Genomic DNA, 26,890 nt, shown 5'->3' with positions numbered 1-26,890 from the left:
TGCTGCCACTGGGGAAAAGGTCTCCCCCAGCAGCTAAAGTGCTTGGTGCTGCCCCAGGGGAAAAGTCTCCCCTGTCAGCTAAGGGGCTTGCTGCCGCTGGGGAAGCACCAACTCAACTGGTTCTCCACTGAACCAGGTCCCCACTTGTCCCATATTGCAGCCTGCAGCCACTGGTGAAAAAGTCTCCCCTGGCAGCTAACAGGCTTTGCTGCCACTGGGGAAAAGGTCTCCCCTGACAGCTAAGAAATTCAGCGTTTGGCTGCTGTCGTGGGGAAGAGCCACTTCAACTGGCCCCCTGATGCACCCCTGCTTCACCCATACCAGAGCTTCCCACTGCTGGGGAGAAACCAACCATTCTTTACTCCTGTACTTTTCTATGCTCTTCCTAATCCCTTTCAAATACAGTCCTGGACCCTGTATTACTTTCAGGGATCACATACATGCAATGATTGGAGGTGGGACACTTAAGCTGTGTCTACACGTGCATGCTACTTTGAAGTAGCGGCACTAACTTTGAAATAGTGCCCATCACGGCTACACGTGGCGAGCTCTATTTCGAAGTTGAAATCGACGTTAGGCGGTGAGACGTCGAAGCCGCTAACCCCATGAAGGGATGGGAATAGCGCCCTACTTCGACGTTTAACATCGAAGTAGGGCACGTGTAGACGATCCGCGTCCCGCAACATCGAAAGAGCGGGGTCTGCCATGGCGGCCATCAGCTGAGGGGTTGAGAGACGCTCTCTCTCCAGCCCCTGCGGGGCTCTATGGTCACTGTGTGCAGCAGCCCTTAGCCCAGGGTTTCTGGCTGCTGCTGCCGCAGCTGGGGATCCATGCTGCAGGCACAGGGTCTGCAACCAGTTGTTGGCTCTGTGGATCTTGTGTTGTATAGTGCAACTGTGTCTGGGAGGGGCCCTTTAAGGGAGCGGCTTGTTGTTGAGTCCGCCCTGTGACCCTGTCTGCAGCTGTTCCTGGCACCCTTATTTCGATGTGTGCTATTTTGGCGTGCAGACGTTCCCTCGCAGCACCTATTTCGATGTGGTGCTGCCCAACATCGAAGTTGAACGTCGACGTTGCCAGCCCTGGAGGATGTGTAGACGTTATTCATCGAAATAGACTATTTTGATGTCGCTATATCGAAATAAGCTATTTCGATGTAGCGTGCACGTGTAGACGTAGCCTTAGTGGATGGCCAGTTGAGAATACACTTGCTGCACCCTGTCCTGAGGTGCCCCAACGACCTTGGTCAAGGGACTGATGATGATGATGATGGTGGTGATGATGATCCTGTCCTGGCAATATAATGTGGGGTGAAAACAAAAATTCTTTTTTCCTACACTTTCCTATCCCTTTTATTCTCACTAAAAAACAGGCCAGGCCCCTGCATTATTTTCAGGTATCATACGCATGAAATGATGGGAAGTGGGATACTCAGGAGATGGCCAGTTGAGAACACAGATGTTGCATGGAAACCTCATAATGCACGGAAAAGCCAAAGACTCTCCCCAGCACCAATATAGTGAAGGGGGAAAACCAAAAATTTTTTTTCTTACACTTTCCTAACCCCTTCCTTCTCACTTTAAAAAACGGTCCAGGCCCATTCATTCATTTCAGGAACCACATGCATGCAATGATGAGAAGTGGGGCAAGTGGATGGCCAGCTGCGAATACACCCGCTGCACCTGTGTTGGCAATGTAATGTTGGGAGGAAACCAAAAATTCTTTCTTCTAATTTTGAGGGTCTCTGCATTATTTCCAGGGCTCGATATATTTTCAGGGATCAGGAGGAGAATGAGGAAAATGCAAGTGGCGGGTGGGGGGTGGGGAGATGATGTCAAGACCAGCAAGCATACCCAGAATGCTACAGGAATGAGGGAACTGTGGGATAGCTTCCCACAATGCACTACCGCAACAGTTGATGTTAGCCAATTTGTGTGTGGCAGCAATGACTCGACTTTGTGGGGAGCACAGTAGAAGTGAGGATGGTCAAAATCAACCTTACAAATTCCAGAATTAGAAATTCAGTATAAATAAATTCGAATTTATCTCAAGTATATATGCAGCCTAAGTGGGTCTTCCAAGTAGACAAGCATTTGATGGTGTTAATTTTTCCAAATAACTTTATAAAGCTTCTATATTATATATTGTACTGCGGTCAAATGTCCCATTTGAAAAAAGGACCAGGATATAAGGAATTAAATACATAATTGCTCTCCAAAGTGGTGGTTGAACCAGGTTGAACCAAGGTTGAACCAAGAGAATTTAGAGTTAGATAGTCAAATGCAGTCAATGGAAATCTTTGCACAGACTTTCAAAGGGGCCCGAGGCCTGGGATGAGGCCTACAGTCAGAACAATATCTCAAAGATGCATATACCTGTCCTTTTGAACCCTCAAAACCCCACCACCACCACCTCGAAAAAAAACAAACAAACACAAAATCTGTGATTTTACTCCCAGCATGAATCCCTCACCCTTTTTGTATACCTCATCCTTTGATTGGCCAATCAATCCTGACTACTCTTTCACTACTTCTGACCAGATGACTGACTCTCCTCTCTTGTTAACACAGGAATTTTCAGAAAAAAAGATGCATGCATCACATGATAAAATGTGCACATGCAACTCACATTGATTTTTCATGGGAGTTGTGCACAGAGATCAGAAGGCCCTAGCTGTTTTAAAGGGATTTTAAAATAGCTTTCACCTTTTACTTTTCACTGATTTGTTTCAGAAAGCTGAACCCGCTTATGGATAAAATTTGGATACCACCATTACAATGAGATCACAAAACAAAGGGCTGTCAAGCGACTAAAAAATTATTTGTGATAATCTTGATGTTAAACAATAATAGAAAAACATTTATTTTTGGATGTTTTCTGCATTTTTATTTATTTTTATTTCAATTACAACACAGAAGAAAAAGTGTACAATTTTAACTTTTTATTTTAGATTACAAATGTTTGCACTGTAAAAACAACAAAAGGAAAAAGTATTTTTAAGTTCATCAAATACAAGTACTATAGTGCAACTTCATTACCATGAAAGCCGAAGTTACAAATGTAGAATTATGTAAAAATATCTGCATTCAAATATAAAACAATAAATAATATTAGAGCCTAAAAAGTTGGCTCAGTCAAACAAGTTTCATTACTTTTTCAGGAGATTATGCTGCCTGCTTCTTGATTACAACGTCATTTGAAAGGGACGACAGTTATCCATACAGCACTGTTATAACTGGCAGCACAAGACATTTACATGTCAGATGTGCTAATGATTCATAGGCCTCTTCATGATTCAACCACCATTCCAGAGGACATCTGTCCATGCCGATGGCGTGTTCAGCTAGATAATGATCCAAAGCAGTGCAGACTAGTGCATATTCATTTTTGTCATTTGAGTCAGAAACTACCAGCAGAAGGCTGATTTCTTCCTTTTCGTGGGTTGTGTCGTCTAGTTTCCACATCAGAGTGTTGCATTTTGAAGACTTCTGGAAGCATGCGCCACTCTTAATCACTCTCAGATTTTGGAAGGCACTTCAGATTCTTACACATTGGGTGGAGTGCTGTAGCTAATTTTAGAAATTTCATACTGCTATCTTCTTTGTATTTTGTCAAACACGCAGCAAAAGTATTCTTAAATTGAACAACATGGTCTAGGTCATCACCTGAGACAGCTTTAGCATGAAATATATGGCACTATGTGGCTAAACAACAGGAAACCTACAATTCTCCCCTCAGGGACTTCAGTCCCAAATTTAATTAATTCATTATTTTTTAACAAGCATTGTCAGCATGGAAGCATGTTCCCTGGAATGGTGGCTGAAGCATGAAGAGGCATATGAATGTGTAGCATATCTGGCATGTAAATACCTTGAAGTGCCAGCTACAAAAATGTCACGCGGATGTGGGTTCTCACTTTCTGGTGACATTGTAAATACAAAGCCAGCAGCGCTATTTCCAGCATATGTAAACAACCTTATTTATCTTAGTGATTGGCTAGCAAGAAGTAGGACTGAGCAGCCTTTTAGGCACTAAAGTTTTACACTGATTTCTTTTTGAGTGCAGTTGTGTAAAAAAATTATTCGTAAATTGCACTTTCATGATAAAAGATTGCACTACTGTACTAGTTTGAGGTGAACTGAAAAAACATTTCTTTTATTATTTTTACAGCACAAATACTTGTAATCACAAATAATACAAACTGAGCACTGTAGTATTTGTATTTTGTGTTGCAATTTAAATTAATATATTTGAAAATTCAGAAAAACATCCAAAATATTTAATACATTTCAATGGGTGTTCTATTGTTGAACAGTATGATTAAAACTGTGATTACTTTTTAATCATGATTACTTTTTAAGTTCATCACTTGAATTAACTGTGATTGACACCCCTAAAAGAACATAAAAGTTACACAGCCAAAACACAAAGTTAGGACTCTTCTCAAAATGGAGCCATCTTTTCATTCTCATAAACCTAATTCTCTGCGTATTTCTATTGTTATTTCTTAGACACTGACAGAGTACTTGGTCATGTACAAGACACAGGTATCAATATAGAAGACAGAGGTATAAAGAAAAGGCACCCAGAATATCCAAAAGCAGATAATGACGTTGATAATTTGTGGTCTTCATCTTAATATTAACTAAAGGTTGAGCCTCTCTCATCTGGCACCCTCGGGACCTGACCAATGCCAGATGAGAGAATTGCCAGACCACAGGAGGTCAATATTATCTAGCACATTACTAACACGTCCCCTGCTTACTGGACTCTCAGAAGACATTTAGGTGTAAATTACAGCTAAATAACTGGACAGAACACTGCCAGGACTGGTAGCAGATAATCTTCATGGGACGATGGGAAATTTAGCAAAACCCATGAAAAGTGGTCATTCAGCTACCTAAAAATCATGCCAGATTACAGATGTTCTCAGACAAGAGAGTTCTGGTGTAGGGAGTTTCAACCTGCACTAGCTGAAATATTTTGGAGATGAAAGGGTTCATAACAGTAATTCTCTTTCAACAAAATGAACATATTTCTTGTCACAGGAAAAAGGCTACAGAAATTGAAGAAGAGTGGCAAAACCGTACAACATAACTATGTTGTGAGATCTTATTAATTTTTTTAAAAACTAGCTTCTTGACAACTGCACAGAGACTCACTAGACTTAGCAAAAAAGTTAATATGAACAGATTAAACAGAAAATATTGTCAGTGCACGCACAGGAGGTAAAAAGAAATGCTGCAGAAAGGCAACGCAAAGCACTAATTGAGTTGCAAATTGTCTGTGAAAGGCAGAGGACACACAGTGTAACAGTTTCATGCTTTGGTTATTTTTTGTGAGGTTCCTTTATGTATAATTAACTAATCTTTCCTTTTCTGAAAATAATTTCTGCCTCAGGGCTGTATTATCTTCCTAATATTTCATCAGAAAAAGTTACATAAAGCAGTGCAATTTAAAATATAAAATCATAACAGCTAAAATACTGAATCATGTTCACCCAGTAGAAATAAAACCTACTAAGTCTAAATATAAATTCAAGCTCTGTTGCCCCCTCCCCTCATTCCATCACCACCACCACCAAACAAAAAACTAAGCAGAAAAGAAACTGATAAAATGGAACTGTTTGTTAAGTGGTGTACAGACAAAATTCAGGCTAGGTAATTAATTATAACCTGCCTCTCTAAATTCCTACAGTGGATTCACTTTGAGAAATAACTCTTTTGCTTCCCCTCCCATGAAAGACCTGCTGTGTAGCGTTTCTATGGCAAATGGCTACTGTGTTCCACCAGAGAAAGTTGGCAACTTTACAGGAGAGAAGTTACAGACATGTAAAATATTTGGATAGCGATAACAACGGAAGATACAAAAGAGCCAAGAGCATATTACAGTAAGTTTGAAGAGTATGTCAGGAACAAGTGATCCAATGTTCACTTGCTACAATTTCTACACGCAGAGTATAAGTGAACCTACAGGACAATCTGCAACACAGCTAATGTTTCTGTGTGAGGACTGTGATATGACTGGTTCAGGAGAACGTTAATCCAAAAAAAGGCTGGGAAAAGCCGATAAATTCAGAAGCTAAGCTCAATTTAAATAAAATACTAGCCCTTGTTAAAACAAACACATGAAATAGCATCAGCCCCCCCTGCATTCATACCTAAAGAGGGAGCTGTGTATAGCATGTCAAAACCTTACCATGCTTTCTGGCACCCCTAAAGCAAAACAGTATCACAAGCCAGTATGCTACAAAGGCATGGATAACTACTATGTTACCTGGGCTGTGTTATAAACCACATGAGAGATGAGAGTTATGTCCATTTTGTTATGATGCCAATAGATGAACAATGTAGCCTGAAGTAAAATAGCACCATTCTGAAATGTCCGTTTATATCAAATGTCACGTTTATGTTAACAGAACACCTGAGAAACTTTTGATGGTTCTCTACATGATACTACTGAAAATCAAGCAGATGGCCTTGCTAGATCTGTTAGCTCTTGAAAAAATTATTCCTATTGAGCTGAGGCAGAGTTCTTTTTGTGTGTGGAAGATATCATCAGAAAAACCTCTTTTTTTGCTTCCTCCATCTGTTCTGTTATAGTCTCCCTCTCGCTGATTTACTACTTATGGGCTGTGTCTACATTAACACCTTCCTTTGAAGGAAGGATGGTAATGAGGCTGTTTGGAGTTTACTAATGAAGTGCTACCGTGCATAGGCAGCACTTCATTAAGCAAATTCCCCCGTGCAGCAACTCCAAAGTTTTAAGCTTCCAAGTACTGGTACACATCTAGCCGTGGTGCACCTGCCACTACTTCAAAGTGCCAGAGCATCTTCAAAGTCCCCTTACTCCTCAAAAGTTTGTCCTTACTGCTCAAAGAAAATGTTACATGGTGACAATATATTTCATTTTTGTATTTTAAAACATCCTGAAATTCTAAATCAAAACCAAATGTGGTTTAAATTCAAGTCCTGTTTAGCTAAACCCCCACAGTTGTGGGGGAGGGTTGATCAATTATTCCAGTTCTGGCCCATCTTTTGTTATGTTCAAAAATATTTTTCACCTGGCTGGGATAAAATGTTCACAGTTCTACAGAAAGAAAGCTGTGGGCACCACAAAACCAATAATATTTACCCATCTAACCCACTATGATAAAAAAAATTTAACATATTTCCTTTTATTGTTGGAATTTATTGCAACACATCCAAGTACACGAGCACAGGTTTGACTGGGTCCAACTATCCTTGATCAGCTTTGCACGACAAGATATATACATCCATGCTCCTAGCACAGACTGGTGTGGTTAGCATCATGTGCCTTTCCAAGAGAAACTGATCTTGATCTAATTTTCTCCTGAGTGGAAATGCAGAGGCACCAGTGAAATACTGAGTCAGGTAATTTTTGGAAACTCATGGACAGGATGCTTTTTGTGGTTAAGAATTATATTCATACACTATTTTTAAATGACTTTTCATCCAACAGACTAAGCTAGCACTAACTTCATAACATACGCTCTGCACAGTAACAAATCCTTGCACCAGTCAGGTTTAAACCTTAGTACCTGTTTAATTTTATATAAATATTTTTAAATATTCAGACTATGTCTACACCAGGCAAAGTAAGTCAACCACAGACAAGCAATTCTAACTACAGCAATTCCATAGCTGGAATCGACCCATCTGCCCTCAGCTTACTTGGCTGTCCTTACTGAACAAGGTCGATGGGAGAGTTTCTCTCATAAACCTCCCTTACCCCTCACATCCTCTGAGGACCACAGGGGTCAACTCTAAACCCTGAGAGGCTGATTTCATTTATTCCTACTAGATGCATGAAATCAAACCCTGGAAGATTGACTCTGAGTGGGTCAATCTTCCAGGCTTGTGTAGATGTAGCCTCAGTAATATAACAGGGTATTATTTTATCAGAATTTATTTCTCACCATTTTGAAGTTTAGCAAGAAGCGAGTACAGCATTCAGACAATTTTTCCCTCTATTCCAGGCCTTATTCTATGGTGGACTCCAATCTGTATCAAAGAGAACTATAAATAATAGTTATTTCTCTTACTGGCAGAACAAGCTCCAAGGATAGCCAATCAGGAGGTAGGGAATCTAATTCACAGAAGTTCTTCTCCAACTTCTGATCTGGAAATATTGCTGTACTGGAAATAGTGCTGAAAGTGAACTGGCTTGATGATCATATAACAGAGAGATACAAACAAAAAAAAAAACAACCAACCTGAAATGAAAACTGACAAATCAGGCACGTAGGACATAAGGGGGAGTAAAGGGGGGGCGGGATTATGTAATTTTTTTGTTTGTATCTTTCTTTCATATAATCATCAAGCCAGTTCACTTTCAGCACTATTTCAAGTACAGCACTATCTCCAGATCTCAAGAAGTGGGTCTGCCCCACGAAAGCCCATCACCTAATAAATTATTTTGTTAGTCTTTAAAGTGCTGCATGATTGCTTTTTTGTTTTGTTAAGATACAGATTAACATGACTACCTCTCTGTTACTGTTTGAATACTGTTAGAATACAAGCATTAGTTCTGGAAATACTTTATTTTTTTTAAACAAAAGCTGGACCGGCACCACCAGGGGATGCAGTCTGCAGAGTCTACAACATATATGTCAAAACCAAAAAGTGCTAAGTGGAGGAATGTGTGGCCCTAGACACAAAGGCTGTGGCCACACTTGGCCAAAACTTCGAAATGGCCATGCTAAGGGCCAAATCAGAGGATACTAATGGGGCGCTGAAATGAATATTCAGCACCTCATTAGCATGCTGCTGGCCGCGGCACTTCAAAAGTGCCGCATTTCGCTCATGCGCAGATGGGCTACACGGGGGTCATTTTCAAAAGGACCCTGCAGACTTTGAAATCCCCTTGTTCTTGATAGGAATCCCCAAAAGGATTTAGAAACAGTAAGTTTTAAAGTATGGAGGTAATCAGAGAAAGCCATTAAATCAGTTCAAAGTAAGAAGATCATAGAAATGAAGTAAGGGGGAGTTAGAAAGAAAATGAGTCAGTGACCAATATGAAATACTTCCACTGGTGAATGGAAGCAGAGCAACTGAAACAATGTCACTTGCTCTATTATCATGCCTACCTTTATTTCCATATTGAATGAACAGTAACAGTACACTGATGCTTCAAAACCAAACCTAACCAGCAAGTCATTACCCATTCATGGCAATTCAGAAAGTTAACTTGATTTCTCAGTCACAGTACAAAGAAACTGAACTAGATAACACTCATGAATCTAAAGAAGTGGGTCTTACCCACAAAAGCCCATTACTTAATAAATAAAATTGTTAGCCTTTAAGGTGCTACAGGACTGCTTGTTTTTTCAGATAAGACTTAGCGCAGGTCTCAAGGTCCCTTCCAATCTTACAATTCTATGATAATGAATATTAAAACAAATCAAGGCTGCCAACTTCTCATTACAGTAAGAAGTTGTGATGTTTTGTTTTGTCCACTGCAAAATATCATTTACGGTATCACAGAATTCACTGACGGGGGTTCTCCAGCACTATAGCTATTCTGTAAACATATGACCCTTCCTTTGTCTTCTGTTCAAAGACAAACTTTTGTGATTAATAAACAAGATAAAAACAGTCTAGACAAACAGACAAATGTAATAATCTGATTAGTGAATAACAATTAATTCCAGACAAACAATAATTTTAAGTAACCTTGCTGTTTCATTTTATCCCTAAATTAATCAATTCTAAACAGAATACGCTATTAATTAAATACAATTTAGAATTGTTCTTCACCTCAGATATCAAACCTGATTGCCTCAGGAAAAAAACTAATATAATGTTTGTAATTGATACTCCTGATACACTTCTGATGGCATTTCAATGTCTGAAATCAGTTTAAAAATAATGGCAATCTTTTGGTGCTCTCTGATGGTAAAATCAATTTCAATTTTTTTCCTCAGTGACTAATATGAATAACTGCACTATATCTCTAATTGAGTGGGCACATTAACATTAACCACATTTTCAGTCACTTGTTACAAGGGTCTTTTTTATATGTCTTCACAAAATCACTCATACACATTTGTATATCAAATGCAGTCCTCTTGCAGTCAAGTAGTGATATCATTTGAAAAACCAATGCATTTGTATGAAAATGATTAGATTGACTGTAAAAGGGTAGATGTAAAGACAGGTAACAAAAAGCAATGTTACTTTATCTGCACATGCTACATAAAGAAACCCAGCATAGCTCCCCCAACGTTAAAGATTAATGTTCTCTGTTTCAGTTGTTAAAGAATGGGCTCCTTTATTATTATCTAAAATGAATTTACAACTAACATTATCCCACATTGGAATAATATGACTAGGTATTACTTATAATTGTGCTGGAACTTCAAAGGATTATTCTCCTTGGATTATACCAGGGGTCAGCACCTTTTGGAGGTGAAGTGCCAAAATTTGACCTTTTGACCTCTATGTACAGTCTGAATGTTGATGATACTTGTTAAAGTCACTAATAGTCCTATTACAACAGCTTCATTAATACATAAAGGTCGTGTCTACACTAGCCCAAAACTTCCAAATTGTCATGCAAATGGCCATTTTGAAGTTTACTAATGAAGCGCTGAAATACATATTCAGCGCTTCATTAGCATGCGGGCAGCCACAGCACTTTGAAATTGACGCGGCTCGCCCTGACGGGGCTCCTTTTCGAAAGGACCCCGGCTACTTTGAAGTCCCCTTATTCCCATCTGCTCATAGGAACAAGGGGACTTTGAAGTAGGTGGGGTCCTTTCGAAAAGGAGCCCCGTCTGGACGAGCCACATCACTTTCGAAGTGCTGTGGCCGCCCGCATGCTAATGAAGCGCTGAATATGTATTTCAGCGCTTCATTAGTAAACTTCGAAATGGCCATGCAAATGGCCACTTCGAAGTTTTGGGCTCATGTAGACACGGCCACAGATGCAGAGCTTTACTGTTTAGGTGGTGGCTGGCAGCATTAGGTGGTCTTTTGCTAATCCACAGGAGGCATGGAGCTCCCAGCTGCATGGGGGAGGAGGAGAGGAGGGTTGAGCTCCTACCGCGAGAGCCAATGAAAATCGGCTTGCATGCCACTCTTGGCACCCATGCTGGTGGATGCTGATCCTTGGATTATACTGAACAGCATTTCCCTAAGATATTACATACCAAAAAAGCCCAAAGATCATACCACTGTTGTACTGGGTACTCCTTCGAGTCATGTTTATTGCCACCTATAAGGAAGGTTTCATATGAAAGCTGTAGGGAATCTGCTATGTCCAATACAGAATTTGACATTACAAAGTAAACACGAGAACAATTTCAGTCTCAGATAAGTCTTCTCAAAAAATGTCTTATCCTTATTTACCTTAAGAGATCACTGGCACCCTTCAAAACAATTATTTTAGCCTTTGACTGCAACAACTGAGTCACTATAATAAGGTTGTCCTGGAACTGGGACTGCATCTCCCCTTCCCACAAGAGGTGCTTCAGGTGGAAGAAATCCATGAGGTTCCCCTCAAAGATTTCATCCTCATCATTCAATGTGGGACAGGGTCTGCCCGCCCCTCTCCCCCGCCCATAGAAGAGATCTGCCCCCAAACTCTATGAATCCAAAAATACTAGCAGTATGCCAGAGTCATCTGCTCCGAGAGACTGCGACTCCACAGCAGGGCCTGCTGGAGCCTAGCAGTACAGCTCTGATCTAAAAAGGATCTTCACTGTCAAGGGTATTCTCAGGAAAATGTAACACAGACCCAGACTGATTCAGCTTTTCATTGTAAACTTGGCTGGGGAAAGAAATATTGATGTGCATCGTCCTGGTTGTACCCTGGTCTGCTTAGTCCCTACCACCTCCCTTCATATGGACCCATGACCAGTACTGATGCCTCCAGGGGAATATGGCATGAGCGATGCTGCCACAGAGATGGCTGGGTTTGGGATGAAGAAAGAACTGCACATGGAAGATCTTCTCTACATGCAGATCTGAGGGGCACAATCCTCTATGAGTTACAACAACCTTAAAATGTATAGTGTAGACAAGATAATGAAGTAACTAACCAAGATTTTTATACCATAGACATGGGGACAAACAGTAACTTTGTGCCCTGATTGGGTTATTTTAAAAGGTTTAAGAGCCCTTAAACACAAACACATTTAAAAAAAAAAAAAGCGCACGTCAGCCCAAACTTACAGGAATTTCTCGCCCTCACTCTCTCTTCCTTGGAACAAATTACATCAGCACCCAGGAGATAAAGGTCTTCATTTGGGTTTGCATCAAAGACCTTAAAGAGAACAAAAGGCATGTTGTTCAGAATGTTAGGTAGGCTTGCCTTCAATTGATTATATAAATCTATGTTTATTCAGTACCTCACAATGAATTACAGTTATGGAGCTGGTCAAAAAACAGATTTCTTTTCCCACAGATAATTCTTAACTTTTCAGCAGCAATTTGAATATTGAGGCATTTCAATTTGGAATGCCTTCCAAAGTGCCTCATGAAAGTTGTAGTTTGGAAGAGTTATGCACCCACTTCCTCCTCAACAGGCCAACCTTCTTGGTCAGACTATATCTCCCACAATGCACTGTGGGCTCCCATTTTGGAGAGATGATGTACATCATGCAAGATAGTTGTCAGTTGAAATTTTTCAGTTTTGGCCAAAAGTTTTTGATTTCTGATTAAATAAAATCATTTTTAACCCCACAGACATCCGACATTTTTCAGAAAAAAAAAATTAAGTTGGTGAAACTTCCAATTTTCTAGCAAGAACCAGATTAAGACAGAAGATGTTCTATCTTAACAGACAGAAACTGGGACTGGACAACCGGGATGGATCACTCTATTTCCTTCCTCTTTTCATTCCCTACAAAACACCTGTCTCCAGACATTCTCAGAAGAAAAAGATACTGGGCTGGATGGGTCACTGGTCTGACCCAGTATGGCCATTTTTATATTTGTATGTGATGTTCAATTAGCCCTAGATGGCAAACATATCTAATAATAATTTGTCAGGCACAAGCAGATATATGATTCAATGGCAAAAACTATCTTAATGCACAGTTAAATTTCTTCCCTTCTACCTCTCCAAGCGCCTGTCCCCATAATTCCCTACTCCTCTACCCCAATGCCCTTCCATTTCTGATCACAGAGCTGGCTCCCCAACCCCATGCAGGGCAGCTGGGGGATGCCGGCTCCCCAATCCCTGCCCCTGGCTCCCCATGGAGCTGCTGGGCACACTGCCTCTGGCCCCAGGCCCGCTGTCCCCTGTGGGGCTTACAGGAGGCCAGCTTAAGTTGCCCTTTTGCCTCAGTCCTCAGGACCTAGAGCAGACAAGGGATGGTGCCAGACCAGAGGATGCCAGTTTTCAGAGGTGCAAGCTGTATCCCACTCACACTGTCTTTGTAAACAATAGGTGAATTTGCAAAACATTTGAAAACTCTCTGACGATTATATTTTCTAGTCACCAAAAGTTTTATTTTACGCAAGCCAGCAGCATTAGCACACACAAGAATGAGTGGTCTGTCTTTTTTTTTTTTTTTTTTTGTTTAAAACCAGCAGCACTAGATTCACATGCACCTGGTAGGGTAGAAGTTGGCAAGCATTGGCAAAAGAGGCCAGTTTCATCAGCATTATAAATTTTTTCAGTGGTAGATCACGTACAGCAATTATATTTCTAAAAAAAATCACAGTATTTTAGAAGCATCATGGTCAGTCAGTTTTTGTTCACCAGATATATTTAGCTTTCTAATGCTGAGATGATGCTGAAAACAGGAAAGCCATCCATCGGAAAAGCCATATGACTTGGTTAATTGCTTTTGCTTGTAGAAATTTTTGCCTTTTCAATGAGCATTGGGCTGGAGATAGGAGTACCCTTCAATCATTTCAGTGAAAGCCATGCATATAAAGTATATCAGCTGCTCTGATTTAAGTGTATGCAGAGTTCAGCAACGGCCAACAGTCTTGTTTGACTTACAGCTATCAAAAAATTTGATCACTTGACGTCGTATATTGTGTAAAAGCCAACATTGCACTTCTGCATCAAACATTCCTATATTCGCCCTTTTGAAGACATGTACAAATATCTATTTTCTCTTTTAAATGTCAACATAACTCTTTTGCTTTTCTTCTTTGCTTTTCACTGGTATTTTGGATGCTGTATTGGTAAGGGGGTGTTCATCCTTTATGATAAACAAAGGACAATTCATTGAGTAATAAATGAACTGATCATAATGGCAGATACCAATGGAAAGAACAGGGTTTGGTTCTTCTTGGATAACTTGAGTGTAGTCTGACTGCACTCAGAAATATTCAAGTCCTGAATAGCTTCATCATTGATTCTGGTTATCTTCAGCATCAGTCCTCATTACCAGATTGAAGGATTGAAGATTTGTATTGGGAAATATATTAAAAATTGCAGTTTCTCGAGCTTTCCAGTTGGTAACGTTCTGGACAACACAGCTTTTTACTCCCCGCTCCCCCCACTTTCTGTTTTTTTAAAACAGGTATGCACACGATAGCACTACTGCTCATTATTTTCAACATCCACTACTAATATGAAGCATTTGCGATTATGATGTAGAATGCAGACCTACCAAATGCACTGCACCCTGTAAAATACTCAATATCTATCAGGCTCAAGGCACAATGCTGCAGACTGAGGAAGGCAAAAGCTGACCAAGGAAATAATGCCATTTTCTAGAAACCTAAAGATGTTGCAGAAATGCTGCCTGTTGCACTAAAAACCTGGTAATGGCAAGTAAATAGCCCATAAAAATCCCAGAGAATCAAAATAAAAAAAATACAATTTAACAGTGTAGTAGGTCACTAAAACAAAAAACAATCAGGAAAATGCTAAATTAAAGAGGATGCCATCTGAAACATGTAATTATTTATTATTTAATTATTTACTAATAAGGTGAATGGATTTTCATTATTACTGCACTCTCAATTCAAGCTGAACACACAATTTATTATCAAATAATCAGGTTGTATTATGCAGCTATGTAGGTGTTTTTAAGCAACTCAATTAGCCAAAGATGCAAGCTGCATGTTTTTAAATATTTTATCATTATCATCTCTGAATTATTTAAATAATTTATAATACACCACCACAGTAATTTAATTTATGCCAACAAAATACACTTTAAAACACACAGCTTTCCTAAAAATAAATAAGGTCCAATTCACAAGTATATTACTCCAGTCTTAGACTCCATTCATTGCAGCCTGTTCATTTGATCCAAAACCAACTAAAAGCAACATCAAAAAATGACAAGTAACGCAAAACAAACATCTTCAAATGAGTCAGGGCCTAAGATTTCAGTGATTTTTAACTATATGGCTAGTTTGGAGAGTGAGTGTTATTTCATTATTAAGACAGTTCAGGACAAATAAGTGGTGCAATGCAGGTTGCTATATTGTTTAAAAGACTCAATTTGTAATTACTATAATTTTTTTCAAATATCTTATTCCATATTTAAAGAGACAATGCTGCAATTTGGAGGCTGGTGTACTGTATTCTTTGTTAACAACAAAGTGCATGAATTTCTTTCAGAGCACGTCTACTCAACCTTAGCTATGGACTTGCAAGCAGCGCTTGCATATTACTATAGATAAAAGTTTAAATCTATTCCCCACAGCAGTCATTAGCAAAACTGTCAATAAGTTCAGCTGAGACAGGGTTTCACCCATACACTTTCAAAACACTGCTATGGACAGAACAGACCATGCTCAATCAAATCACAAATATCTACATTCATTATGCCAGTACAGCTTCAAAACATTCACATTCTAATCCAGGATAGGCAATCATTTTTGCTGAGAGCTCGGTGTAGGGGCTTGGGGTATAGGAGGAGATGAAGGGTCTGGGAAGTGTTATGGGCACAGGTGCAGGAGAAAATTCTGACCTGGAGGAAGGGTATAGGAGGGGGTACAGGGTTTTGACCTGGGGCAGGGGATTGAGGTGCAGGGTCTAGGAGAGGGTAACGGTGTGCAGAGGGTTTGAGTTGTGACCTAGGGCAGGGGCAGGGGTGCAGAATGGGAGCAGAGGGATGTGGGGAGGAAGAGGAAGGGGTGCCAGAGGCAGTCTCTGGGGCACAGCTGGGGGAAGCACTTACCTAGGTGGCTGCCGGGCAGCAGACCATCAGGATCCTCAAGCAGACTCCCTGCCTACCGCTCCCTGGCATGCCTCTCAGAGCAGACCAGCTGCAGGCGCCATGTGTTTTCTGTGCACTACGCACCCTTGGGCAGGGGGCTACTTCACGCTATGCCTGCGCTGCAAGAACAGTCCAGGCAGCTCCCATTGGCTGCTTTCTTGCCAATGGGAGCTGCAAGATCATAGGTGCTGAAACTAGGAGTTGAGTGGGGGGGCGTGTGCCGCTGTACCTGACTGGAAGTGGTTTCCATTAGACACAGGGTGTACAGTTTGATTCACTGGCACTCAACACTTGCACTATAAAAATTGTCCCAGAATCCCTGTGCACCACAGTGCTGGAGACGGAGGCAGTGTGCAAAGCCCCACCCACCCTGTGGCATGCAGAAAACACAGAGTGCTGAATGGCGTGTGGGCAGCAGAAGGCAGGGAGCCACAGAGTAACCTCTGGCCAAGAGGGAGTGCTTGGCTGGTGCCTGAGCCTACTACAGGTGCAAAAACTGAAGTTAATGACAGTCACATTCATGTTGCGCTAGATTTGGTACTTTGGTTCTACTGAAGTTGTGTAAGGCACAAGTCAATTAATAATTTGGCCTTAGTAGTATGACAATACTGAATAGTAATCAATCTTAGCAACACTGGTTTGAAAAAAGTTAGATATCTAATACGCACAAATTATTTAAAACACAGAAACTTATCTAGATTTTGTTCTTTTATCTCAAACACCAAAAGTGTTATTGGTGTGCGTTATGGATTAATTGCATGGAACATTTCAGCTTAAAAATAATGAGACTGTTTAGGGTAACAAGAAAACAATGCATGTAAAAATCACTAATGGGCTATAATTCCACTCTTAAACCTTTTAAATGCACGTTAAAAAAACTGGAGATGTTTTAGGCTGAGATCTTACATGCCAGGTTTCTGCTAGGATTAGACAACAGAGTTATAAATCCCTTCCAGTCACGGTTTATAAAAATGCAGGCAAAACCCTAACTTACTGTACAGTAGCATAACAGAATCGTTTTACTTAAAAAATCAAACTGTGATGAGAATTCTTGATCCAAATTATTAGGAGTAGTAAGACGTGAAGCACAGTTTGTGTATTAAGTAGAGCACATTATTTATTTAACTGTAAAAGTTTGTGACTTTCCTCATATGACCTTCCTGGCACTTAGCCAAAGCTCAGCTCTTGTTGACATGTAATCTGAACATAATTCCTCAAATCTCTCCACTATTGCTGGGTTGCTGGGAAATGATTCTCTAGCACTGTAGAGAGGCTTATGTCAGACAGGTTGAACCTCTCTAATTTAGCTCTCTCTCATCTGGCCACACCTGTAATCCGGCATGATTTTAGTTAGCTGGACAACCACTTATCATGGGTTTGGTCAAGTTGCCCGTGGTCCCATAAAGTCTGTTTACAGCCACGAGTCCTCGCTCTCAGGCTGTGTGTACACAGGAGCCCACCATTGAAAGAGCAAAATGGAAATTTAGAAATCGACATACCGTCTTTTCAAAGAACACGACCACACGGCAAAGGCGGATCGCAGTTCCAACCCACTCTTTCGCAGACCCCATCCCATTATTTCGAAAGAGAGCATCCACACGTGTACGAGAGCTCTTTCGAAAGAAGGGAGGCGGAGATGCCGTGGATGAGGTCGCCTGGCCGCCAAGACCTTCCAGGACCCTCAGCCAGCCGCCGCCTTAAAGGGCCCCCCTTTCCTCCCAAGCCCTGCACTAGCCGAGGCCTGCCGAGCTGCCAGGAGCAACACAGGACCCCAGTGCAGCAGCACCATGGCCAACGACACGCTGCTCCTCACACTGTATGCAGACATTGTGGGCACTGTTGCCCATGTTGTCTGCATGGTTGCCACAGCCGCTCCCCTCCTCCTTGGGAGACAGAACAGCCCCCCTGAGGACACGGAGCATGCCCAGCCTGCACCCCGCCCCTGGCACCCAGGCGCCTGTGGAGCCACCCCAGCAGCATGGACTGGCAGGAGCGACTGTTTCTGGGGCAATGGGATGATGTCACCTTTGCATGAGCCGAGACACCTTCCAGGAGCTGTGTCACTGGCTGGCACCTGCACTGAGGCATCAGGACACCACCATGCGGCCTGCGCTCCCCCTCGAGAAGCAAGTCGCCATTGCGGTGTGGAAACTGGCCACCCTGGACCCCTACCAGTCAGTAGGTCACCAGTTCGGGGTGGGCAAGGCCACTGTCAGAGCAGTGCTCATGGAGGTAAGCTGGGCCTGGGGCACACTCCCACGACGGGAAGGGGGCCCATGGACACAGGGACCCCTCAAGGGTCACTGGCCAGGGGGGACTCAGAGGGGGGTTGCTGGCTGTGGGGGGGCAGGAGAGGGTCGCCAGCTGGGAACACCCTGCCACACCCTCACGAGAGTGCATGGCCTCCCTCCCTGCAGGTTGTCCGTGCCCTGAACGCCATGCTTCTGCACCGCGTCGTCTACGTCGGGGATCTGGACTCCATTGTCGAGGGTTTCTCTTCGTTGGGGTTCCCGAACTGCTTTGGTACCCTGGATGGGACGCATATCCCCATCCACGCCCCACCACACAGTGCCGGCCGCTATATCAACCAGAAGTGCTACCATTTGGTGGTCCTCCAGGCCCTGGTGGGTCACAAAGGCCGGTTTCATGGCCATCTATGTGGGCTGGTTGGGGCGAACCCACGACGCCAGGGTCTTCCGCAATTCTGGCCTGTGCCAGCGTATGGAGGCCGGCACCTTCATCTCCCAGCAGGAAATGCCAGCTGGGGGCATCACCATGGCACTATGCATAGTTGCAGATGCAGCATATCCCCTACTGCTGTGGCTGATGCAGCCCTATACTGGCCACCTCGACCCCAGCAGGGAGGCCTTCAACGCCCACCTCAACCAGGCCCGGCATGTGGTCGAGCAGGCCTTTGGGTGCCTCAAGGTGCAGTGGCGGTGCCTTCTTGTCTGCCTCGAGGTGGGGATGCGCAATGTCCCACAAGTGGTGGGCACCTGCTGCATCCTCCACAACACTGTGGAGCCCAAGGGGGATGCCTACACCCAGGGGTGGGCAGCTGAGGCCACCATGGGGTTTGAGCAGTCAGCTGCTGTCTCCAGCCGCTAGGCGAACCGCAAGGGTGTCTGGATCCGGGAGGCCCTTCGTGCAAGTCTCGCCCTGGGGCCGCACTGAGCACCTTGATGCCCACACCTCCCCCTCCCCCCATACATCCACTCCCCACCACATGCTCTGCCACCACCATCGTGCTGTGCCTCCCCCCCATGGGACCACAGGACACGGGTAGTGGTGCACAATATAAACCTTTATCAATAATAAACTGTAAAAAAGTGTGGTGTAAAAGTTCAACAACTATGTACAATGTGTGTGTGTGGGGGGGTATGGAGCAGAGGTTAGAACTGGGAGAGGGGGAAGGGGGCCTGAACTCAGAGGGGTATGGGGCAGGAGCTAGAACTGGGAGAGGGGGAAGGGGTCCTGAATTCGGAGGGGAGTGGGGAGGGGGCTAGAACTGGGAGGGTCACTTGGGCAAGGGGAGAGCCACACCGGCCCTGAGATCCCCTTTCCCCCCAGGAGCAGGTGCCATGGCTTGGCTGGAATGGGGCAGGGAGCACCGGAAGGTACAGGCTTGGTGGGACAGCAGAGGGGGCATCTGTGTGAGGTGGGGTGGAGGACTCTGTGGGGGGTGTGGGGTTGGCAGGGGACCCTAGGTGGGACCTTTCTGGGGGGGTGGGCCTGCTGGGGGCTCAGGGGATTGGGCAGATTGGGAGGGGGGGTGTGGAGGGCTAGGAACCGGGCCACATTGCCCACGTGCTCCTGTAAAGTCCCATGAATGGCGTCCAGGCGGCACATGAGCCTGTCCCAGGCCTCTCTCTGCCACACCAGGTCAGACTCCTCCAGCCGGAGCCGGTGTTCCATAAGCTCTGCCTGGCGGAGGTTGGTGGGGTCATCCACTGGGCACCGCTGTGACCTCCGGCTGTGCACCCAGCGTAACACAGCTGCTGAGGGTGCCTGGCCCCGTCCGCTGCCTCCTGGGGGCTCTCGGGGACCACTGACGCCCATGAACTGTGTGGGCCCTCGCTTGCTGCACCTGCAAGGGGTGATGGATAGCATGTCAGTCTCCAAGCAGGACCTCATCCCCATTCTCCCTGGGACCCTGTCTCCCTGGGGCCCCGCCTTCCCCGACCCTCCCAAAGCCTGGCCATGGTGGACATGGCACCCCTGTGGCGTCAAGTGCACATGGGCTTCCCCCCTGCGTGGAACCAACCCTGGGAGTGGGCTGGCCCGCGGGCGTCCCACTGGGCAACTGGGTGCCTGGAACTGTCCATGGGTCCAGGTGCTGGGTGGCGCTGGCAGGTGCAGAGGGCATGTTCTGGACTGTGGCCGGCCAGGGTGTGTGGCCTTGGGCCTCCGGGCCTGTGCCCAGGCCACTGTCGGGGTGACACCCCTGCCCTGCCCGCAGGCGTGTTCGCCCCGCTGTGCACTTACTGGGGGTGACCTCGAGGATCTCTGGGGACACCCGGCTCCCTGTGGCCCAGCTGGATGACCGCGAGGGGACATCGATGACGAGGTTGCCGTCCTCACTGGACCAGTCCTGGGTGGTGTCCACCCCCTGGCTCGGGCTGGCTGGTCCTGGCTCCTGCAGCTCCTCCGGCTCGGGCTGGTCTGCCAAGCTGTCCAGGACCACTTTTGGTGGGAAGCTGTCCCGGGGCCCCAGGATGCTATGCAGCTCCCTATAGTAGGGGCCGGTGGAGGGGCCTGCCCCTGAGCGCGCAGCCTCATCCTGGACCAAGGCATAGCCCTGCTGGAGCTTTTTAACTTTGCTCTGGACTTGCTCGGGGGTCCGCTCCAGTTGGCCTTGGCTGGTCAGTCCCCAGGCAAGGCGGGCAAAGGCAGCGGCGTTCCTCTGCTTTACCCCCATCTCCCGGAGGACCTCCTCTTCCCTCCAGAGGCCCAGGAGGTCTCTCAGTTCATGGTCCATCCAGGAGGGGGCCCTTTTCTTTTTTTCGGGGACAGACCCCTGGGAGCCCTGTGGGGGCTCTGGGGGGGGACCCTGGGGCTCAGGGGACTGCTGGGCATTGGCCATGTGCCTGTCTGTGGTGTCGGGTGCGGCTGAGAGGGCATGCTGCCTGGAGCTTGTGCTTTCGCAGCTTCCTGCTCTCAGCTTCCTGCCACGGGGTTTCTGGGTCTGTGCGGCTTTAAGAGCGGCCAGACACGCGGGTCATAGAGCTCCGCTTGGTGGGGCAGGGCATCGCTGTGCTCAGAATGGGTGCCGTCATGGACGACTCCTCTTTCGAAAGAGCGGGCTGTGGCATATCTATACGTGCCTTCTTTCGATGTTTTTCAATGGGCGGTGCTTTTCCCATGCGGGATCGGGGTTCAGCTTTCGATATCTGGGCTGCGTTCCTTCGATTTCACATCAAAAGAGTGCATGCCACATGTAGACGCTCCCTCCACTCTTTCAAAAGAGGGCAGTCTTTTCAAAATACTGTGCACGTGTAGACACACCCTCAGTTTCCTGTGCTATTATTCAGTAGCCTTATTCCTAAATAAGATATTTCAGAATAGCTACTTCAAAATAAGGCTGCTACACACAAAAATGTATTTTGAAATAGCACTTTGAAAAACATTGTCTGCACGTATAATGCCTATTTTGGAATCAAGCTTCTTTTAAAATAGCTATTACAAAATAGGTGCTGTTAAGAAAGGGAATAGTGCTTATTTTGAAATAAGTGCTATTCCCCATTTTAACAGCTGTTGTTTTGAAATAACTAGGCTATGTAGAGCTACCATGAGGCTATATCTACACTGGAAAGTGGTGTAGTCAAAACTGGGATTTTGCAGACAAAACTCGTTGAGTGTCTACACATAAAATGCATTTTGTTGACAGAAACTGTCGACAAAAAAGCTGCATAGACACTCTGGGGGCTTTTGTTGACAGAGTGGATCAAAAGATCTACCCACTTTTATGTGTAGACGCAATCTGTTGACAGAAGTTTTGTAGGACTCTCTCTTCTTATAGTAACTTCTGTAGATAGATGCTTCTAGTGTAGATGTAGCCTAAGAGCCCAGTAAGCAGTGGAAGCGTTGGTAGTGTGCTAGAAAATATTGACCTCCCAAGGTCCAGATATGGTCAGGTCCTGAGGGTGCCAGAGGAGAGAAATTCAATCTGTAAGTTTTATTTTCAGCATGTGGTTAATCTCTCTTTTCCTCCCAAATGCTGTAAACGAATTGTTTTAATAAAAAAAAGTATGCCCCTTATTTATTATAGAAGAATGGCATGTAAAAGTAGAAAACAAATCAGGGGACAAAATACAAACAGAAATAACTGTACCATTTCATTCCAGATGATTTTATCACTAAAGTAGTCTTTTAAAGATGCAAACACCACACAAAGCTCATGAAAATGAAGATCACCCAAGGAAATGAGCCAAAGTGACCAGAAAAAGAATCAGATCTGTTTGAGAAAATATATTCATAGCATCTTACAAAATAGTGTAATAGCTTTTTTTTTATATTTTGTCCCTAAAGCCTCTTATATGGGTACTTAATTTTATATTCCCTACTCTGTACAAGATGTTCTGCATGCAATCCTATTAGCTCCATACTGATATTAGCGCAAGATCAAGACCACAGTGTGCAAAAGTAACAAAAATTCTAATAGGAAATATATACATTCAAATTATGAGCTTTGCTTTTTTGTCTGAGAATGGGAAATTGTAAATAGTGCATCTTTATTATGAAGAAATATTAGCTAAAATGCCAGTGAGACAGCCTGGAAGCTATAGCGATGACCAGAGTTTTGGTACTAGTACAAAGAGTTCCAAACTCAATAATTTTCATGAGTATTTTTAGATATATACTGGGGCATACTGTTTATTTGTTTTGCATTTCAGGATTTGTATTCACAAGACTGGGGAAGTTTGGTGAGGCAGATTCTATGGTAAACAGTTGAAGATTAATAAAGGCCAAGAGCAAACATGACTTCTGTGACACCAAGGATCTGCTAGGAAGAGATGGGATCCACCTGATGAAGGGAGGAAAGAGCATCTTTGCGGGCAGGCTTGCAAACCTAGTGAGGAGGGCTTTAAACTAGGTTGGCCAGGGAATGGTGACACAAGCCCTGAGGTAAGTGGGGAAGGAGTAGGGTACAACAAAGTAGGATTCCTAGGTGAAGAGGAGAAAGTGGGCCAATCAGCCACTTCTCTAAGGTGGCTGTACACAAAGCAAGAAGCCTGGGAAACAAACAGGAGGAACTAAAGGCCCTGGCACAGTCTGAGAAGTATGAAGTGACTGGAATAACGGAGACTTGGTGGGATGACTTGCGTAACTGGAGCATGGTCATGGAAGTGTATAAACTGTTTAGGAAGGACAGGCAGGAGAGAAAAGGAGGAGGAGTTGCTCTCTATGCAAGGGAGCAGTATGATTGCTCAGAGTTCCAGTATAAGGAGGGAGAAAAGCCAGCTGAGTGCCTTTGGATTAAGCTTAAAGGAAGAAGCAATAGAGGGGATGTTGTAGTTGGCATTTGCTATAGACCACCAGATCAGGGAGATGAGGTAGATGAGGATTTCTTCAGACAGCTAAGAGAAGCTTCCAAATCACAGGCCCTGGTTCTCATGGGAAATTTTAATTATCCAGACATTTGTTGGGAGACCGATACAGCAGCAGACAGACAATCCAGGAAGTTTTTGGAGAATATTGGGGATAACTTCCTGGTACAAGTGCTGATGAAACTGACCAGGGGCCATGCACAACTTGACTTGCTGCTCACAAACAGGGGAAAACTAGTAGGAGAAATAGAAGTGGGTGGCAACCTGGACTGCAGTGATCACGAGATGGTAGATTTCATAATCCTTACAAAAGGAAGAAAGGAGAGCAGAAATATAGACCCTTGATTTCAAAAGAGCAGACTTCAACTCCCTGAGAGAACTGATAGGCAGAATCCACTGGGAAACAAAGATGAAGGGGAAAAGAGTTTAGGAGAACTGGCAATAGTTTAAAGAAGTCTTAATGAAGGCACAGGAACAAATCGTCCCACTGCATAGTAAGAAATGCAAATATGGTTGGCAACCAGCTTAGTTTAACAGGGAATCCTTGGTCAGCTTAAACTCAAAAAGGATGCAAAAAAGAACTGGAAACTTGGATAGATGGCTAAGGAGGAGTATAAATACACAACTGGAAAATGCCAGGCAGTAATCAGGACAGCAAAGGAACAATTAGAACTGCAGCTGGCAAGGGATGTGAAGGGTAACAAGAAGGGTTTCTACAGGAATGTTAACAATAAGGGGGTTGTCAGGAAAGGTGTGGGGCCATTACTGGATGAGAAGTAACCTAGTGACAGACGATGTAAGAAAAGCTGAAGTACTCAATGCTTTTTTTGCCTCCATCTTCACAGGGAAGGATAGCTCCAACAGTATGATGCTAGACAATGCAGAATGGGAAGGGACAGAGCAGCCATCGGTGGGGAAGGAACAAGTTAAGAGCTGCTTAGGAAAATTAGATGTACACAAATCCATGGGTCTGGATTTAATGCACCAAAGGGTACTGAGGGAATTGGCAGACCTCATTGCCGAACCTTTGGCCATTATCTTTGAAGACTCTTGGAGATCAGGAAAGATTCTGGATGACTGGAAAAAGGCAAATGTAGTGCCCATCTTTAAAAAAGGAAAGAAGGACAATCCACAGAACTATAGACTGGTCAGCCTTACCTCAGTACCTGGGAAAATAATGGAAGGGAGCCTCAAGGAATCCATTCTGGAGTACTTGGAAGAGGGGAAAGTGATCACAAGTAGTCAATGTGGATTGTCCAAGGGCAAGTCCTGCCTGACTGATCTGATTAGCTTCTATGATGAAGTAACTGGGTCTATGGACATGGGGAAGTCAGTGGATGTGATATACCTTGACTTCAGCAAAGCTTTTGATAACAGTCTCCTGCAACATTCTTGCCCATAAGGTAAGGAAGTATGGATTGGATCCATGGACTATAAGATGGATAGAAAGCAGGCTTGACAGTCGGGCCCAACATGTAGTGGTCAACGGCTCAATATTTGGATGGCGGTTGGTTTCAAGTGGCGTGCCCCCAAGCCTGGTTCTGGGGCTGGTGTTGTTCAACATCTTTATTACTGATCTGGAAGAGGGACTGAATTGTGCCCTCAGCAAGTTCGTGGATGACACCAAGCCAGGGGGAGAGGTCGATAGGTTGGAGGGTAGAGATAGGATCCAGAGTGACCTGGATATATTGGAGGATTGGGCCAAAAGAAATATGATGCAGTTCAACAAGGAGAAGTGTAGAGTCCTGCACTTGGGACGGAAGAATCCCAAGCATTGTTATAGGCTAGGGACTGACTGGCTAAGCAGCAGTACATCAGGGATCTAGGGATTACAGTGGATGAAAGGCTGGATATGAGTAAACAGTGTGTCCTTATAGCCAAGAAGGCCAATGGCATATTGGGGTACATTAGGTGGCACATTTCGAGCAGATCTACAGAGGTTGTTGTTCCCTTCACTTTGGCACTGGTGAGACCACATCTGGAGTACCGTGTCCAGTTTTGGGCCCCTCAGTATAGGAAGGGTGTGGATATGCTGACGCACGTTTAGCAGAGGGCAACAAAAATGGCTAAGGGGCTGGAGCACATGACCTATGAGGAGAGGCTGAGGGATTTGGGCTTATTTAGTTTGCAGAAGAGAAGACTGAGTGGTGATTTAATAGCAGCCTTCAACTTTCTGAAGGGGAGCTCTAAAAAGGATGAAGAGAAACTGTTCTCAGTGGTGACAGACAGCAGAACAAGAGGTAATAGTCTGAAGTTAAAGAAGGAGAGGAATAGTTTGGATATTAGAAAAAACTACTTCACCCGGAGCGTGGTGAAGCACTGGAATGTGTTGCCTAAAAACATGGTGGAATCTCCATCCCTGGAGGTTTTTAAGTCCCGGCTTGACATAGTCATGGCTGGGATGGCTCAGTTGGGGTTGATCCTGCTTGGGGCAGAGGGCTGGACTTGATGACCTCTTGAGGTCCCTTCCAGCTCTGCAAGTCTATGATTCTATGGTTAGAGCAGTGATAGTCTGGCTATGACTAGATTAGAGTGATTTGTCGACAGAAGTTTTTGTCAGAAAATATCTTCCGAAAAATCTTGTCGACAGATTGCATCCAGACTGCAGAGCGGATCGGTTTTGATCTGCTCTGTGGACAGAGAGCAGCCAGACTTCCCGGCCTCTCTCTTGATAAAATGGCAACCCAGAACCAAAACAGACAGGGTTGCAGGTCGCCATTTCCTTCTGGATGCCCTGAAGAGATGTGCCCTTAAAGGAGCCCCACCCCCAAGACACCTGTTCCCTGCCCATGCTGAGGCACGCCTACCTCCACCAGGGACAGCCAGCTGCTAGAACAGAGCTTCCACTCTTTCTGGGAGGCACAACTCTTTCCAGTGAGACTTGGTGTCAGAGCAGCTCCTGGGCTTATGCTGGCCACACACAGATGCGCTTCAGCACCGTTGCACCTCCTGACGGCCGCTGCACTCCTTCTCATGGAGGGTAAGGCCGACACAACCTTCAAGGACTGTGCTGTTGCTGCCAGACTCACACCTGCACCCACCTCCCTCATGAGGTGCACAGGCAGATCTGGGAGCACTGCACCGGTTCGGACTAGTGGGATTGGCCGGTCATGGGTCAGTGGGACGACCAGCAGTGTCTCCAGAACTTTCACTTGCAGAAGGTCCCTTTCCTGGAACTCTGTGCCTG

General features: G+C 44.4%; 1 protein-coding gene across 7 annotated transcripts in view; it reads right to left on the bottom strand.

Annotated features, from left to right (window-relative positions):
- THRB (thyroid hormone receptor beta) overlaps positions 1 to 26,890 on the bottom strand; it is a 300,896-nt gene that overhangs the window by 144,760 nt on the left and 129,246 nt on the right. For all 7 annotated transcript variants that reach the window (XM_074984450.1, XM_074984449.1, XM_074984451.1 and 4 more), the window contains one exon: positions 12,195 to 12,285. The gene's annotated coding sequence lies outside the window, so the exon portion shown is untranslated. The remainder of the gene's footprint in view (positions 1 to 12,194; positions 12,286 to 26,890) is intronic.

This window comes from Carettochelys insculpta, chromosome 2 (genome assembly GCF_033958435.1).
Source record: "Carettochelys insculpta isolate YL-2023 chromosome 2, ASM3395843v1, whole genome shotgun sequence".
Classification (NCBI taxonomy): Eukaryota; Metazoa; Chordata; order Testudines; family Carettochelyidae; genus Carettochelys; species Carettochelys insculpta.
The sequence above is the reverse complement of the archived record's forward strand: the minus strand, read 5'-3'. Positions and strand labels throughout refer to the sequence as shown.